General features: G+C 36.4%; 1 protein-coding gene across 4 annotated transcripts in view; it reads left to right on the top strand.

Annotated features, from left to right (window-relative positions):
- GRM8 (glutamate metabotropic receptor 8) overlaps window positions 1-19,062 on the top strand; it is a 540,632-nt gene that overhangs the window by 450,221 nt on the left and 71,349 nt on the right. The window lies entirely within an intron of this gene.

Genomic DNA, 19,062 nt, shown 5'->3' with positions numbered 1-19,062 from the left:
TGGTTTTTTTAAAAAAAATATATGTTATTTTATGTTTGATTTTAATAATGTTGGTAGAACATGTGCTATGCACTTTCTTATGCCCCACAATCACATTCAGGTTTATGGCTCCGTGGCTAAGACGCTGAGCTTGTTGATCAGAAACGTCAGCAGTTCAGAAGTTCAAATCATTTAGCACCACGTAACAGAGTGAGCTCCCGTTACTTGCGCCAGCTTCTACCAAACTAGAGTTAAAAAACAGATAAAAATGCAAGTGTTAGGGTTCTAAATACCATGCAGAAATAAATCATTGTCCAAGGCAAAACATCCTTAAAAGTCCAATTTATTCTACAGGCAAGTTAGCACCTCTATGGTATTCCAACTCTGATTTGCATCCTGGAATTCCACCCAGTTGAAAGTTCATGATTTATCCCCACACCCACAATCCATCACATGTTCCAATCATCATCTTCCACGCTGGCATCTACACTCCTCTGCTTCCGGTCAGGTGTCGAGGTGCGGAGACAAAAGATGACCTTGAGCTTCTATAAAAGAATGACAACATACATTCCACAATCCTACTCCTTTCTATTCCCCCCTCCCAACTACTACACTAATGAAACAGCATAGAAAATTAAAAGAAAGTGTGGCAGGCCAAAGATCCTAAAAAGAACATAACTACAGGCCTGACAGCAAGTAGAAAAATAGGAACCACCTTTGGTGGGAAAGGAACAGCGTTCCATGCGCCTTCGGCATTTAGTCATGCCCGCCATATGACTACAGAAATGTCTTCGGACAATGCTGGCTCTTCGGCTTTAAAACAGAGATGAGCATTGGCCCATAGAGCTGAGAACAACTAGCATATATGTGTGACAGGAACCTTTACCTTCTACCATATATCTTTGGTTTTCAAACTTTGATTGTTGCCTTCATCCCATCCAGGACGAAAACAATGCATGATTGGAATATCAGTCTCTAACTTCATATATTTCTCACTTATGGTATCTCGTAAAGATAGTGTACCCATTCTACAGTAATTCATGGCAAAGTTAAGCTTGTAAGTAGCATCGTCTTTCAGGGGAATATATTCTATTCTATTCTGTGAACTCCTCAGTCAGTTGAAGTCTCCCCATACACATAGATAGAGAGATAGAGATAGAGAGATAGAGTGATGATAGAGGTAGAGATAGAGATATAGAGATATAGGGAGAGAGAGAGGGAGAGAGAGAGGAGAGACAGATATACGAATAGGAATATATATATTCCTATTCGTAGGAGTGAAAAAGAAATAGCCACAGGATTCTTTTACAGGCATGATGCTATAAACTTCACTATGGCACAGATCGCACAATGTAAAGAAGCCTGCTAGTTTTCCTCATTACTACTTCAGAATATTCATTAAAAAGTAATTACATTCCCCACATATCTGGGGACGTTATACCCCAGATATCATAGTGGAATTAGCTGGATTTTCAACTACAGTTATCATTTGTGAATACAATCCCATGGAATAACATTTCCAATGAAAAGGGCAATGTCTTTCATTATTGAATTAAAAACCATACATATTATGGTGTTCTGCATTTAAAACTACAGTTATTAGGGAATGTTTCATTTAAGATAGGTGCAAAATCCTTAACTGCAGTTTTTCACAGAAGCACCGGTGAAATTTATTGTATTAAAACAAAATCACAGACAAACTGAAACACTAAAACAATATGAATACAGCACAGGTAATCCTCAACCACAGTTCAGGCCAAATTTCTGTTGCTGAGCAAGATACATGTCGTCCTCAACTTACAACAGTTCATTTAGTGATCGTTCAAAGTTACAGTGGCACTGAAAAAAGTGACGTGACCATTTTTCACAGTTATGACTTTGCAGCATCTTCATGCTCACATAGTCAAAACGTAGAGGCTTGGCAGCTGGATCATATTTATGCTGGTTGTAGTATCCCAAGGTCATGGGGAAGCCAGATTCATTTACCAATTTCGTTGTATTTAAGTACAATGACAATAAAGATTATACTTCTTTAACAACTGTGTTACTAACTTATCAACTGCAGTGATCCACTTAACAAGTGAAACAAAAAAGGTCATAAAATGGGGCAAAATTCACTTAACAACAGTTGTGATCATAAGTTGAGATCTACCTGTAGTTGCTTAAGTGAATTTTGCCCCATTTTACAACATTTCTTGCCACAATTTTTAAATAAATTACTGCAGTTGTTAAATTAGTAACATGGTTGTTAAGTCGATCTGGCTTGCCCAAGGACTTTGCTTGTCAGAAGATTACAAAAGGAGATCACACGAGATACTGCAACCATCATAAATATATAAATACATGCCAATTGCCAATTGATGCTGGTTGTAACTGTTAAAAACTGGTCATAAGTCACTTTTTTTTAGTACTTAAGTAACTTTGGTGATTAAATGAACAGTTGTTAGTCAAGAACTACCAGTATATTTAATACTGACAAAAACTAAATTTAGACTCTAATATGGACTATACATAATCATATATACTTTGCTTTAGAGTTGTACAAAACTTTGGTTTCAGTTCAGAAGAACTATTTTAAGATGTGTGATAGGGCTGCCTTTATTAGACAGAAGGTGCTGCATTCACACACCCATGTAATCCAGGGCATCTCTTTTGAACTGAGTCTGAATAGCAAAGCCCTACTCTATAAATATGAATTCTTCACATGGGTAAGAGTACTTTTGCACTAAGATTCTTAGTGAGTACAAAGATATATTTTTCTCCATGAAAATATATCCCTAACGTGTTCATTCAAGTTTTCCAACACTTTTCATGCAATGCTGATTTTTGTAGGTATAAACATATCACAGCACCTACTGTAAATATCTTTTCTGATGCTTTTAGAGGCTCATGGCAAACCCCAATTAAATAGCAAACGCACTTCTATTATTTCTACAATTGAGGTTCTAAAGAAGCACAAGGCAAACATGTAACTCTTCGGTTGCTTCCCAGATCATACAACTTATGGTCAGCAATAAACCACTGTACAGATGAAGGAGAAGGAAAGGCTCAGCTTCAGGGCAGAGTCAAGAGAAGAATCAACTTAGAGTCATTTATGTTCTCACAAGTGGTCCAAGCCCAGCCCTTCTGGAATTCCATTAACTCTTATCTAGCGCCAATTTAGCACTGACCATTAGTCAGTACTAACTAGATTCTTGTATGTAGGCATAGGCAATAAATCAGCTTAACTGGAACTTAACACATGGTCCTGATTCCTTACACCTGACATTAAAAAAAGTTTTCAGGTTTCTTTTCCCAATAGGAACAGGTGTGTTAAGCCTCTGATAGATTTAAATAATATACATCTAGACTGCAAAAATGAATCACTCTCAAGTGTGCAGAATTTTCTCTACTATACCTTTTTACTTCCATCATGCCATGGTTCATATTTTTGAAATCCTGATACAGTAACTTTACTTTAAAAAACAAATACCATTAATTCCTTTCCTCCCAATGACATTATTACATTATTACAATGTCTTCATTTTAGGAAATAGATATATAAATCATCCCACAAAAAAGTTGCCGGACTTTAAACTACATCAGCAATGGACAGTCCTGAATAGGATTCACTCTTCGCACGGTGCCTGCCGGGACTCTCTCTATAAATGGGGCATAGTATCCTCCCCTCAGTGCGACTGCACTGCAGGGTCCCATGTCAAACAGTAGGTCACATCATGACTAGCTGTAAGTTGAGGGCATATACTGGTCTAGTGTCTGATTTTTTAAAATATAAATGCTGATGGGCTTCAATGGTTAGAAAGCCTAGTCATTGGTATTTGAACATAGATATTTTTCACATATAAGGTAAAGGTTCCCCTTGCGCATATATGCTAGTCATTCCTGACTGTAGGGGGCAGTGTTCATCTCTGTTTCAAAGCTGAAGAGCCAGCACTGTCCGAAGACATCTCCCTGGTCATGTGGCTTGCATGACTAAATGCCGAAGGGACACGGAACGCTGTTACCTTCCCACCAAAGGTGGTCTCTATTTTTCTACTTGCATTTTTTACATGCTTTTGAACTGCTAGGTTAGCAGAAGCTGGGACAAGTAACGGGAGCTCACTCCATTATGAAGCACTAGGGATTCGAACCTCCAAACTGCCGACCTTTCTGATCGACAAGCTCAGCATCTTAGCCACTGAGCCACCACATCCCTTTTCCACATAGATTGTATATTTTATTAGGTTTTACTAAGCCAGGTGAAATGTTAATATATATTAGTAGCCCATGTATGATATACCATACACTAAATAAATAGGATGTAGAAAATAAAAGAGAAATTATCTATTATTTTGTTTCAGGTCTTGTTGGCTTTTTCTCCCACACTTGATTTACTTAGGGACCATCTGTCTCATTCCTCTGATTGCTTTTTAAAAAATTCAAAGCGTACTTAATTTTTCCTATGAAGCAGCTCAAGGGAAATATTAATCAAGATCAATTTTTGAAGGTCTTAAAATTCAAAAGGACGAGAAGCAAAAGTATGCTACATATTTTTTTGGCCATATGCTTATTAAACTGGACAAAAGCCATATGTGAGTCACCAAGTAGTTCTGTTTCCCCTGCCCTCAAAAATAGGAAAATATGTTGCTCTTTTCTTTTTCTTTTCTTTTCTTCTTTTTTAACACTGGGTATTTGAAATCTGAAAAGTCTCCAGGAGCTCTGAAAGTCACCAGAGGAGAATCCTGATTGGGGGGGGGGGGGAGAGTAGGGGGGGGAGAAAGAGAGAAAAAAGTTATGTAAAGAAAGAAAAACAAATAGTGCACTGGAGACTAATATAAGGAAAGGATGCTTGTTTTTCCTTTATTCCTCTTCATCTGAAAGTATATGCCCAGACTGGACTCTTAAGTGCATTAATGGCAATTAAAATGTACAACTGCTCAGCTATTAATTGAGCCAAATGAAAATTAATTCCTGAGCGCCATTCAAACCCAGCACTTAATCTCTACCTGGAAGCTAATAGGCAGCTGGTGTAGATTATGGTTCAGTAACCTGATGTGCTCTCTCTTCTAAATGCATCTTTCAAAGTGCTCGGCTACAGTTAAATAGCTTAGGGCTGCAGTGCAGAGAGCTTTGCAACCACATTTTTATTCATCCCTGGCTCTATTTCTCAATTTCTTCTTCTATTCTTTGCTCAGAGATATCTCCAACTGTTGCCCTGATCAAAACCTTTCCCATTGTGAACAAAAGATAAACAGCTTTACTTAATCCCAGAAACAGGCAGACTGCGAATTTTAGGAAGTGAAGAAGATAAAGATGTTTGTAATCAGTATCTCCCAGGTATACATATCTCAAAAAAAAAAAAACCCAAAAACCCTATACCCCTCACATAAAATGCAATGACCATGTGTGTTAGAAATATTAGCTATTCTCTTCAAACCTTCCTCAAGGAATCTAGGGTAGGGGTTAGGTTTTTGTTGATTGTTATTTTCAAGAATTTTAAGATAGAAAAGAGGTGGTAGATGTGTATATTCAAGTATGGCTAATTTCCTGGGTACCCATAAGGTCCATATCAGTGACGTGCGGTGAGGTTTATGGCTGGTGAGGCTGGTGACGTCATCAGCACGAGCCACAGTCCCCTTCATGTTGACTCAGGAAGGAGGAGAATGGGACCACATGTGCAGGAGGCTGAAGCTGCCTCAGCCTCCTGCACATGTGGCCCCATTCCCCGCCTTCCTGAGTCAACATGAAGGAGACTGCGGCTCGCGCTCCGCTGTCCCCTTCATGTTGACTTAGGAAGGCGGGGAATGGGACCTCGTGTGCAGGAGGGAGGCTGAGGCTAGAGGAACCTCCTGCACACGTGGTCCCATTCCCAGACCACGTGTGCAGAAGGCTCCTCAGCGCCTTTTCCCTTTTTTTTAATTTTCATGATGAGAGCGGTGAGGCCTCCCCTGCCTCCCCTGACCGCATGTCCCTGGTCCATATGGAGAACTGGGAAGGAGAACAGTCTTCTTTGATGTGGGCACAGACAATAGTCTCACTTTGATGTGAACATACGCCTAATTTGTCCTTTCCAATCCCATCCATGAACTGAAATCTGTTTTTATACCATCTCCAAACATATTATCTGGAGTTTGTGATCAACACCCAGATGAGTAAAAGTTTAAGCTGACCCCAGATATACTATAGGTGCTGAAAAATCCAACAAAGTCTTTCTGGTCTTTCTGTTTTGGGTGGGTTTACAGTCCCACAAAAGGAACAGATATCTAGTACTTCTGAATATCTCTTTTTGTTTGCTTGGATTTTCTTTGTTCACGGATATTTACATTTCACTAAAGTACACAAAATGTGCATTATATAAATAAATTAGTCCTGAAAATAACAAATTAACAAGTTTCCTTATATCAGAATCAACTCATTCCTCCATCCCATAGCATAACTTTTATTCCTGTAAGCGTCTATAGTGGAGTAGTTTCCTAAATATTAATAAGGAAGTCACCATCCTGATTTTAGAAGGCAGGCTATTACTGCAAAGGGAAAAAGTATGAGTGACCATATTCATTTCAGCCCTGGTCATATCTGATGTACAATCCGAAGCTGTACAAAAGTGCTTCTGGACACAGCTTTTATATGTTGAATTAACAGGAACCTGGGGTCCATGACAAATACCAGATAATAAATGTGCAAGCCCATCCAGAGCCAAAGATCGAACTAAAATCTGATGATCAGATTTTGAAACTACAGCCACTCCATCTTTCTGGAATTAACCCAAAGTCTGCTTTTTCCTATCCACCATCTCCTATATTCCAGATATAGATCTCCTGCTTGGTCTGAGTGGCGATATAACTGGTTATCATCAGAATATTGATACACCTACCAATGTATGGCCAATAGAGAGAGGACTGAACTTTGAGGCAAAATAAACTGAAGCATCCAACAACTTAACCTGTACTTCATCATTCCATTACTAATTGAAACTGTTCACTCAGAAAGAAACAGACACCTGCAGATCAGGGCTCATAATTCTCAACTCTTGCATACAGTATAGAAGGATTCCATGGCCGAAGGCTGATGACAGATCCAGCCGGATCAAGAGGCTTTCAGTCTCTGCTCTTCCATTGTAGCAAATGCAATCCACTAAATCCACTAAGTCAGCAACCTGCGGCTCTGGAGCCACATGTGGCTCTTTCATCCCTCTGCTGTGGCTCCCTGTTGCTGGTCAGCCCCACAATTGATAGGGCTTTTGGTTAGGACAGGTAGAGGAAAAAGGACGCTGTGCTAGGAGGAGACTCTGTGGTGGGGGAACCGGACTTCCAGTCGGTTCCAGAATTAAATGGGGGGCTTTTGGTTAGGACCTTTGTGGCTCTTTGATTTTTTACAGTTGCCGATCCATGCACTAAATGCATAAATTCCAATGATTGAAGATCAGATAATTTCATATGGGCATGATCAAAGATGAAAATCCAAACTCCTACATGCCATCGAGCTCTACTGAAGAAATGCAGAGATATCCATAGTGAAAACAAAAGGAAGAAAAAAACCCATTTGTTTCTTCAATTCCTTTTTTAATCTTCTTGCTGTCTTTTCTTTCTACCAACTTGACAATCTGTTTAGAGAAGAGTAGAAACATCATGAGATCGCTTTCTTACAAGGGTGCTTTAAATTAACCCAGGACCTCTAAGTTACTTACTTCTAGTTTATATAATTACTTTTTTGTAGAAATGCTATCTCATACCAGCCTTCAAGATAAGACATGAGAAAGAAAATAATTATGTCATTTTGAGACCCCTGAAAAAGTGCTTATTGTCCTGGAAATAAACAGCTGTTATTAGCCTTTTCCTCCCTTTTCAGTTACGAAGAATAAGACAAACCAGCAATCGAGAGTTTAGCCACTGGGAGCAATTGCAAAACTCTTTCCAGGGCATCAACAAAGTGTATTTATGTTCTTGTTGATTAATCTATTGAAAAATAGATGAGTTCAATAAGAGACACTTAAATAAAACAAAACACCCTGTTGTGTATTCCTTCTGGTACAATGGAACAGTGTGATGAAGTGACATGGTAAGTGAATAGAGGCGTTATTTCCATTTCACATTAAAATTCCTGCAAGCAGCATCTTTTCAGCACATGTGCTGAAGAACATTGCTTCTCCAGTTTATTCACTCTTAGTTTTCGTGATAAGAGTTGTCCAAATTTTGGAAGGATAGTTAAATTTAAATATATACTTAAAGTTCACAACAAAGACCTGGGTTTCATCTGGTTAAAATCACCTACTTGAGATATTTGCAACACAATGTCTACCTTATCCAGATGAAGTCTGAGTAGCTTTGATGTAAAACAGTCCATGATCTATCTTTACCATATCAGAATATAAAATTGAATGAAATTTGAATGCAAAGAAATGTAAACTTTATAATGCCTTGGTAAGGCCACACTTGGAATACTGCATTCAGTTCTGGTCGCCACAATGTAGAAAAGGTGTGGAGACTCTGGAGAGAGTGCAAAGAAGAGCAACAAAGATGATTAGGGGACTGGAGACTAAAACATATGAAGAATGGTTACAGGAACTGGGGTATGTTTAGTTTAAAAGAAAGAAGGACTAGGGGAGACATGATAGCAGTGTTCCAATATCTCAGGGGTTGCCACAAAGAAGAGGGAGTCAAACTATTCTCCAAGGCACCTGAGGGTAGAACAAGAAGCAATGGGTGGAAACTAATCAAGGAGAGAAGCAACTTAGAACTGAGGAGAAATTTCCTGACAGTTAGAACAATTAATCAGTGGAACAGGTTGCCTCCAGAAGTTGTGAATGCCCCAACACTGGAAGTCTTTAAGAAGATGTTGGATAGCCATCTGTCTGAAACGGTATAGGGTTTCCTGCCTAGGCAGGGGGTTGGACTAGAAGACCTCCAAGGTCCCTTCCAACTCTACTATTGTATTATTGTATTAAAGTGGAGATGCATATTTATCTTATACTACCTCATAACTTGGTGTTGTCTGGGTATTTATTTATAAGGGAAAAATTTCTGGACCAAACATAATTTCTAATATTGGATTTTCCCCCTTACCAGAGGGAGCCCACTTGTAGAGTACTGTGAAGCAATTACCGTGGCAACTCCACTGATATGTACAGTAGAAGCCATTTTATGGCACAACAGGCTATATCTTAACAGAACACATGCCCCAATGGGTATTAGGGGTGTCTTAACCCCACAGTTTTTTTTTTCCAGAGAGTAAGTCATCTGTGTACCAAGTCTGGTTAAAATTACTTGAGGAGTTCCAGAGTTATGCTGGAACATACACACACACACAAACACACGCACACACACAGAGGCATTTTTATATTTATATATAAATATTTATATATAAATATATATATATATATCCTCAAGAAAGTGAATACAAAATTGGGGTTTTTACACCTTTCTACCGATATCCAGTAACAAGACTTATTTTGATTCTGAGTGATCAGTCTTATTCATCATTTCAGCTGGGAGACCATGATTTCTAAACTCACTGTAGACACAGCGCCAGCAGGTTGACATTGGACAAGTCACTTTCAATCCTAGGAAACATGCAATAGCGAACTGTTTCTGAAAAACCTTGCCAAGAAAATTGCAGGGACATTCACAGATAGTCTCAGAGTCAGACATGATTAAACAGAAGGGGGGAAAATATTAGGTGTTTGTGGCTTTTTATGATTTTACTCTCTTTTTATATAGTAAACTACTGGGAGTAATTTTTGTTACATCTGGAGGTATATGAACACAATAAATATGCATGCATTTAATTTATATGCATAAAATATGAAGCATGCAACTGATACCATTGAGTGTTTTCTCCTGATAGGACTGTAGGAAAAGCAAATATGTTACAACTGATTTTCTATCAGCAGACTTCCATCAAATAGAGGGATGGGACCATTCTTATAAACCTTGGCAGTAATGAAACTGACTGTCAATCTAGAATCTTGACAGTTTTTATTTCTAGCTTTGCTTACTTTCTGATGGATTGGTTGCCCTTGAATTGTTTTCTATCTATAGTCTCATTAAATATTTGCAATTTCAGTATGTATCTTCATGCATCTCCCAAGACATAAAACCTGTATTACATGAATCCAATAATCTTTTTAGATTCATATAATAAATTACATTTGCTTTAGTGTGAGCTTTCCAACATAATGTTAGAAATGTTTTGATCAAAATGCAGTGAATATTCCCTTGAATGCATGAGATGCCTTCCCAAATGCATTGTTCACTCACTTATGGGTGGATAAATCAGGACATAGGACATATATTCTTTAATGAAGGAGACCTTGAAGCATGACCATATAACACCTACTCGTAATAGAAGCAGTAGTGACATGTAACACTTGGTTAAGTGAAGTTCCAGGGCATGATCTGAAGGCACAGGATGGAACCACCCAGCTGATAGATGAATGTCTGCGCTAGTCATAGCTTTTTCTAAGAATGGGACATGTAGTTTCATTTAGAAAGCTACTGAAGCATAAAGGAAGACAATGAACTTCTGATTTTCTTTCCCCTCTGTAGTATAAAGTTATCTCTCTCCCACAATTCTGGGACGTAATTACCCTTTTTTGCAGCCTCAGAGAACAAATTCTGGATAGCACAGAGAGCTTAAAGGACAATAGACAAACTCCACGCTTTCCTGTCACAGGAGTTTCCCTTCTATTTCAAAAGAAGCAGGGGTAAGATCTAATCCATATTTGTCCTACTCAAATCCATAGAACAAAACATGTTAGCATTTATTACCCATTCAAAAGTAACAATGAGAAGCTGGAAGTGTGCTGTTCATCATAGAACAATCTAATCAAAAGTTCAGATAAATCCATCAGATTGTGATTTCAATACATGGACCATTCTACTAATCAATTTAATGGTAATATAGCAGTCCAGAAGGTGAATGGGCTCATTAATCTTTATGCCATACATGCTGACACCATGCCCTGTTGTTAGTTCAATTTTCACAAAATGAATGATTACTGGTGTCATTAAAGATCAGACAGCACACTTAATTTAGAAGGTCTATGTTGACCCACTTATTCTTCTTGTTAATTGGCATGGGATCTTTGCTTCATGTTTAGGTTAAGAATTTTCGGAGCTTAACTTAGAGCTAAACTATAAATCAAAACCAACATTTAGATTATAATCATTATGCTGTTTTAAATGGAAAGAAAGCCTTATACCAGAATTGTAGCTTTAAAACATGATTCAAGGTTGCTCTTGATATCCATTCTTTGTATATTAAACTAATGTTGTTGAAGTAGTAAAAACAGAGTAAAATAAAGAAGGAAGCCGTAATCAACTCTACAGAAAGATCATAAATTCACAGACTATTCTGAAATAAACTTAAAGACAGTCAAGTAAATATGAGGATAGCTAAAAATCTATTCACTGAAACTTGAATTCCTCAGAAATAAGTGCAAAAATAGATGTGACATTAAAATCAATTGATCATTGATATTGTGATTTCTTCACTAAATAAAAGGTAAAACTAAGGAATTCCCTGTCCAGTCATGGCTGACTCTAGGGGAAAGAGCTTATCTCTGTTTCTTAGCCAAGGCATCCAGCGCTGTCTGAAAACATTTGTGTGATCATGTGGCCACAGGACCACATGCCGAGGCACACAGAATACTGTTGCCTTGCGAACAAAGTGCTACCTTTCTATCTACTTACATTTGCATGCATTTGAACTGCTAGGTGGGCAGGAGCTACAGCAAGTAACAGGAGCTCACTCCATCACATAGAGGTCACGTTTCAAACCTGGGCTGTCAGCTTTTCAGCTAACCAGCTCGACATCTAGATCCAGAAATAAGAGTAGATTTTATACCTTTGTTGCATCATCTCAATTGCTCTGAGTTGCCATGAATGAACATGTGAGCACTTGATGGATGTGCTTGTACCCCAATCAACAGCAAAGAAAAGCAATGAGTTAATAAGGGAAAGACATTCCCTTCTTCTGCTCACCTGACCTCTCAAGACTACAAAGATAAAAGTGGTCCCACCATGATAATACAATACAATACAATACAATACAATACAATACAATACAATAGTAGAGTTGGAAGGGACCTTGGAGGTCTTCTAGTCCAACCCCCTGCCTAGGCAGGAAACCCTATACCGTTGATAACCAATAGCTTCACTAATCCCATTACTTCTAGATTTCTTTATATGTACCAAAATATATTCAACTACATTTTCAAATGTAAAATAAAGTACTCTTACATACAAAACTAATATAATGAAGACAGGAGAGAACACTTCTGTGTTTATAAGTTTGTATAAATTTAACATAAAAATGCAATATCTCTAAACACAGTCACTAGCATTACAAATTCCCGATTTTTATTTTCACATTCCACAGTTTCTTCATTAATCTTTCCAAGACCCAAGAGCCTAAGGCTATCAGAAGCCTTTATTTGTAAAAATTAGAAACAACCATCTTCACCCAGGATATTTTTCCAACACTTATACCATGTCATAATGTGAATTATATGTTACGTAGTTTATTTTTCAGAGGCACTGAAATGAAAAATATTATACAAATCATTACAACAGACTTTCTTGAAATGAGGATTTGTTGCCTTTGCAGTCAATAGATTGTGAAACCTGTGGGATATTTCAAAGTTTAGTTAACAATTGCAAGCATTCTGAGAGGCATTCTTTCACTGCAGTAGGAGTGAAAATAGTTGGATGAAATTTTGTGAAATACTGCCTAGCGGACAATTAAATGAATATTACTCCCAATCGCACAATGGAACAACCAAAATAATTGTCTGGTTTCTGGTGCTCTGTTTCTCCTGTTTAGCTATTGATCCCATCCCCATTTTACAGCTAAAAAAAAAAAAAGAATAATATGTTAGTAATGTAAAAAAAAAAATGCCCTTGATTTATTTTTACCTCAGCAACTCTAACAATAATAAGCATCAGACAACAGGAGCAGAATTCACAGGCTTCTTTCTTTCTTTCTTTTTCTTTCTTTCTTTCTTTCTTTCTTTCTTTCTTTCTTTCTTTCTTTCTTTCTTTCTTTCTTTCATTCATTCTTTCATTCATTTCTTTCTCCTTTCCTTTCTCTCTTTTCTTTTCTTTTTCTTTCTCTCTCTTTATTTCCTTCCTTCCCTCCCTCCTGGAAAGATTTATCAAAAGAAAATAGAGGTTGAGATAAAATTGCTGCAACAAAAAGATTAACATAAAAGAAATGCTTCAAAATCAGGGCATATTTGGAAAAATGACATTCGGGTGGTTGATGCTAGTACAATACTTATTAGAGAAAGGAAGGAAGGAAAACCACCCATATTCTCCGTTGCTTATGACTTTGCCTAGAAAATCTACAACATTAAAAATAGAACAATTTTTGCTCCCCAAACTTTACATTATTTCACAACACCTCACCTCTCATTATATTAGTTACTTTATGTTATATATACTGGACTGGCTAGGGAATTCTGGGAACTACTTTATAATGCCTTGGTAAGGCCACACTTGGAATACTGCATTCAGTTCTGGTCGCTACGATGTAAAAAAGATGTGGAGACTCTAGAAGAGTGCAGAGAAGAGCAACAAAGATGATTAGGGGACTGGAGACTAAAACATATGAAGAACAGTTGCACGAACTGGGTATGTCTAGTTTAATAGAAAGAAGGACTAGGGGAGACATGATAGCAATGTTCCAATATCTCAGGGACTGCCCCAAAGAAGAGGGAGTCAAGCTATTCTCCAAAGCACCTGAGGGTAGGACAAGAAGCAATGGGTCAATCAAGGAGAGAAGCAACTTAGAACTGAGGAGAGATTTCCTGACAGTTAGAACAATTAATCAGTGGAACAGCTTGCCTCCAGAGGTTGTGAATGCTCCAACACTGGAAACTTTTAAGAAACCGTTGGATAGCCATTTGTCTGAAATAGTATAGGGTTTCCTGCCTAAGCAGAGGGTTAGACTAGAAGACCTCCAAGGTCCCTTCCAATTCTATTATTCTATTCTATTATATATATTAAAGTTGCCAAGTTATAAAACATTGTTTTAAACTTTCGCACAAACTTTTACAGTATGGCTATTTTGCTTATGTCATGTCTCTAAAGTTTTCTAAAGGATAATTATTCAGATAATTAGTCCACCATTAAGATTCTAAAACCATGTTATCGATGTGTGTGTGTGTGTGTGTGTGTGTGTGTGTGTGTGTATGTATGTATGTATGTATGTATGTATGTATGTATGTATGTATGTTCGAATCCCAGTAAGGGTATGGCTAGCTGATGAGAGCTAAATAGCTTGAAATAGATCTATATTAGTCTTCCTTTATTTATTTATCAGCACAAATACAACACATATACATATATACATATATACATACATACACACACACACACATATGTGTGTATGTGTGTGTATGTATGTATGTATGTATGTGTGTGTGTGTGTGTGTGTATATATATATATATATATATATATATATATATATATATATATATGTATGTATGTATGTATGTATGTATGTATGTATGTATTTATGTTACATAAATATTTTATTTATCAGTACAATTACAACACACACACATATGTGTGTGTGTGTGTGTGTTGTATTTGTACTGATAAATAAATAAAGGAAGACTAGTATAGATCTATTTCAAGCTAATTAGCTCTCATCAGCTAGTCATACCCTTACTGGGATTCGAACCTGGGCTGTATTATATCTTAGGCAGGAGTCTTAGCCACTTAGCCACAGGCTGTCCTCCTTATCAGTTGAGCCAGGGAAATAGGTATGTATTTGTGTTACAACCCCTGGTATGCCTAAATATGGGAGGAAGGTCACTACTCCCTCTTTCTGTCCTTCGGCTTATCACAGAAGACCATGCAGGCAGAAAACCATATTTTTATTTTTAATGTTGCCTTTTTATATTTGTGTTGTATTTGGACTGATAAATAAATAAAGGGAGACTAGTATAGATCTATTTCGAGCTAATTTGCTCTCATCAGCTAGCCATACCCTTACTGGGACACAGAAGACCATGATATATATATATATATATATATATATATATATATATATATATATATATATATATATATATATATATATATATATATATATATATATATATATATATATATATATATATATATATATATATATATATATATATATATATATATATATATATATATATATATATATATATATATATATATATATATATATATATATATATATATATATATATATATATATATATATATATATATATATATATATATATATATATATATATATATATATATATATATATATATATATATATATATATATATATATATATATATATATAGTATTTATGCTGATAAATAAATACCAGGGGTTCTAACACAAATACATACATACATACATACATACATACATACATACATACATACATACATAGTATTACATTAGATTGTAATGGGGAGATTTTCAATGAAAATCCTGAAAAGTTTGTGTCTAATCAGAAACCTATTATTCTAATAGAGACAATGAATATTGTTTCATACCTTTTAATTGATGGGATTATCCTATTGTTTTGAAATTTCTGATCCATTCATTTTGTACCATCCTTTATTTCTTCCCAAAACAATGAAAATTGTTTGATAGAATATAATTAACTAGGTCAATTGGCCCTTTGAATGCATTAAAGGGAGGAAAAAAACCCCACTAGTGAACCCTTGGGGCAAATTGATCTTCTGTAGTGGATCCCTGTTAAACTTCTTCCAGAATATTTTTTTTTAAACTAAAGAGCAGCCTGGTGCAACTCAGTAGAAGATTGCCTTTGTACAGGTGACGTTTTCCATGTTCTGGGAAAAAAATAACATTGGGACAAACAAGCCTGTTTGATTCCTAATTTGTGACATGTGATTCCCAGTTCTCACAATCAGGAATCATTTCTTCTAGCTGCAAAATAATGTGTTGGTTTTAAGTAACTGGTTTGATTCTTTTAAAAAAAAGTTTTCTCCCAAGTACATACAAGTTATTTTCATAATTCTTTCTTTTCTTTTGTGTACATATCTATTCTATACAAAGTACCAATATTATGATTGCATAACTATATATATATAACCTTTTTAAATCACATCTTAATTTATATTCTTATTCTTTGTTTCTATTCTCTAACCAGTTATACCATGTGTCCCAAATCAAATAGTATTCTGTTCCCCCTCTTTCTTTTATTTCCATTGTTAGTCTGTCCACCTCTGCACATTCTAACACTTTTTTTAAAGTACTGGTTTGATTCTGAATTGGCTAAAAATGTTCTTTTCAACTGTGTTGAGTGACTACCCCACCTCTACCTATAGTATTTTCATATTTAATAAAGTACAGGAAAAATTGAACTCGTTGAATTAAATTTGTATGCATTATGTTTGAAGAATATTGCTTCTTCCAGAAGACATTTATTGAGTCAGACTAAGCTATTTCCAAACATCAAGAAACATAATGCCTCTCCATTCTACTGGTAAAGAGGTTTCTTAAGCACTCTAGGATTGGTCCCATGTGATATGATGCATTTATCTGTGAACCTGAAATAGGTGAAGGATGTGTAATCCTTGTGATGTTGCCAAAGTATAGCTTTCACTGGGCATGGAAAATGTAGCATAGCAGCACCTTGAGTGGGACTTGTTTCCCTTCTTTAATATATTTGTTTCTTTGTAAAAAGAAATCATATTTCTGCTAAAAGTCATCAAAGCACTGGTTTTAAAAAGCTTAAATGAAGCTATAGCCAAGTAATATTTTGTAATTGCACTACAGGAAGAAAATAATCAGAGAAGTCTGCAGAATCTGACAGTTTCATCAAAACAGCAGAAAAAGTGTACAATTGTGATATTGCAACACATGTTCCACCCTTTATGTACATTTATTTGTCTATTTACAAAAAGAAACAGAGTTGTTTTGTCATTTGCTTCCTTTGTTGGTGCTGTGGATGCCAATGTAAAATGTAGTACTATAAGTAATCTAGCACTGTATTAGTAGTGTAATTAATGTAAACTAATTAATCTTTGAGGAAAAGTTGTCTGTTGGTATAATTATTATCTCTCTATAAAATGTTTTAAGTATTTATTTATATCTCTACATCTCTAAGAAGTTTAAAGAGTGAATGCTGCGAATAATTATCTCCATTGCCAAACAACTTTCTAATAAAAAGGAAACATGCAATATCTTCATATCTGATCATTGCTAACTGGTTCTTGTCACACACATGTAATGCTAACATGTACGTTATGAAACAGGGACTTTCCAAGTGCCTTGAATTCCAGTTATAGATGGTGCAAAGGAGAGAAATTATTCAGTAGTTTAAAAATGGATGGATTGACTCGTGCAAAGTTTGTTGCTGGATTCCAAGGCTCCTTCTCTTGAAAAGATTACTTGATCTACAGAACCACTGAGATCCCTACAACAAATTAGTGTGTACAAAATCAAAAGCCCATCAGAATTCAAAAGGCTATCTAACCTTTGAAAGCCAAGTCCTGGGTTATATAGGTTTCCAGATATAATTCAAAGTTCTCTTTGTCAGCTACTAGCTAATAACCTGGCATTGCCCGGGTATTTATTTATCCCAATCCTGTATTAAACAGGAATGGTGATGTTAAGTGGCAATGTAAGTGTGGAATGGGCTGTCCTCCCTCCTTCCATTAATGTCACCGCAATTCCTGAAGTGGCAATGGCAAAGCAACTTTTCCCTCAGCCCTGATTTCAGCGAAAATTAAATTAGTTAAAAATGTTTTCCCTGTGCTCCCAGAAGCGTAATTTCTAATCTTGGATTTTCCCGCTTACCAGAGGGAGCCCCTTGTGGAGTACTGTGAAGCCGTTACCATGGCAACTCCACTGCACTGCACAGTAGAAGCCATTTTAAGGCAGTACAGTAGAAGCCATTTTAAGGCACAACAGTATGTTGTGTTAACATGTTGTGTATGTTGTGTTAACAGAACACACAACCCGATGGGCGTTAGTGGTGTCTTACCACCACAGTATTTTTTCCCAGAGAGTAAGTCCCCTGTGTACAAAGTTTGATTGAAATTGCTCAAGGCGTTCCAGAGTCATGCTGGAACACACACACACACACAGAGCGATAGATAGATAGATAGATAGATAGATAGATAGATAGATAGATAGATAGATAGATAGATAGATAGATAGATAGATAGATAGATAGACAGACAGACAGACAGACAGACAGACAGACAGACAGACAGACAGACAGACAGACAGACTTTTATAACATGGCCTTCAAGGGTTGCCTGCAGTAGGAAGACTCAGATTGCTTGATTCATGCAGACTGAAAGAGAATTCAGAAGATTCCTCTACTCATCCAGAACCTTTAAAAAGTAGGAATCTACAGCAGAAATAAGCTTTCTTTGTTTCCTTCTTCCTGTATAGAGCAGTAAAGATAATGTTTTCCTAGTGAGCTTAGAGAGGCATGATAGGATTGGTGGTAATTAGTGACTCAATGAGGTGAATGATCAGGAATGCTACTTTACTTGTCTATAGTGGATTGATGTTTACGCTTTTATTATGTGTCCTTGTTTTGTTGTAAGCCACTCAGAGAAATTTGATGAGGGAAAAAAGGAAATATGGTAAACAAATAATTCTGTAGATGGTAGAAGGTAAAAAGCAAACAACCTGAGACAGATCCAAAAGGTAGAAATACAATAAAATATTTCCTTGCTTCATAATTTTACTTCTGAGAAATAAAACTTCTTGTTCTTTCCTAGATCAGTGCAGGATATTTACTCTGTCCTTACATTAGGATATAAATTAATTCCAAACCCATATGCCATTATTTTCTAATTAAATGTTTGAGAACTATATTTGCACGTGATTAGCTCATAAATTCCTTTTTATAGGATGCCTTTGCTTCAGACTAGAGCTTAAGAGTCGATAAATCTTTTCACAGGCATCAATTTGGTCAGCAGTAAAGAGGTAAATAGAAACTAATGACACTCATCAAGCTCAAGGCGCAAATGATTTATTGTGCCCAATCATTTAACAGTTTCATAATATCAGCATCAGAGAAAAAGGGGTTTCTTATAAAAATAAACTGTATTTGTATTGTCAAAACAAGGTGATTCATG

The sequence above is a fragment of the Natrix helvetica genome (assembly GCF_964273705.1).
Source record: "Natrix helvetica genome assembly, chromosome: 6".
Lineage (NCBI taxonomy): Eukaryota > Metazoa > Chordata > Lepidosauria > Squamata > Natricidae > Natrix > Natrix helvetica.
The sequence above is the reverse complement of the archived record's forward strand: the minus strand, read 5'-3'. Positions and strand labels throughout refer to the sequence as shown.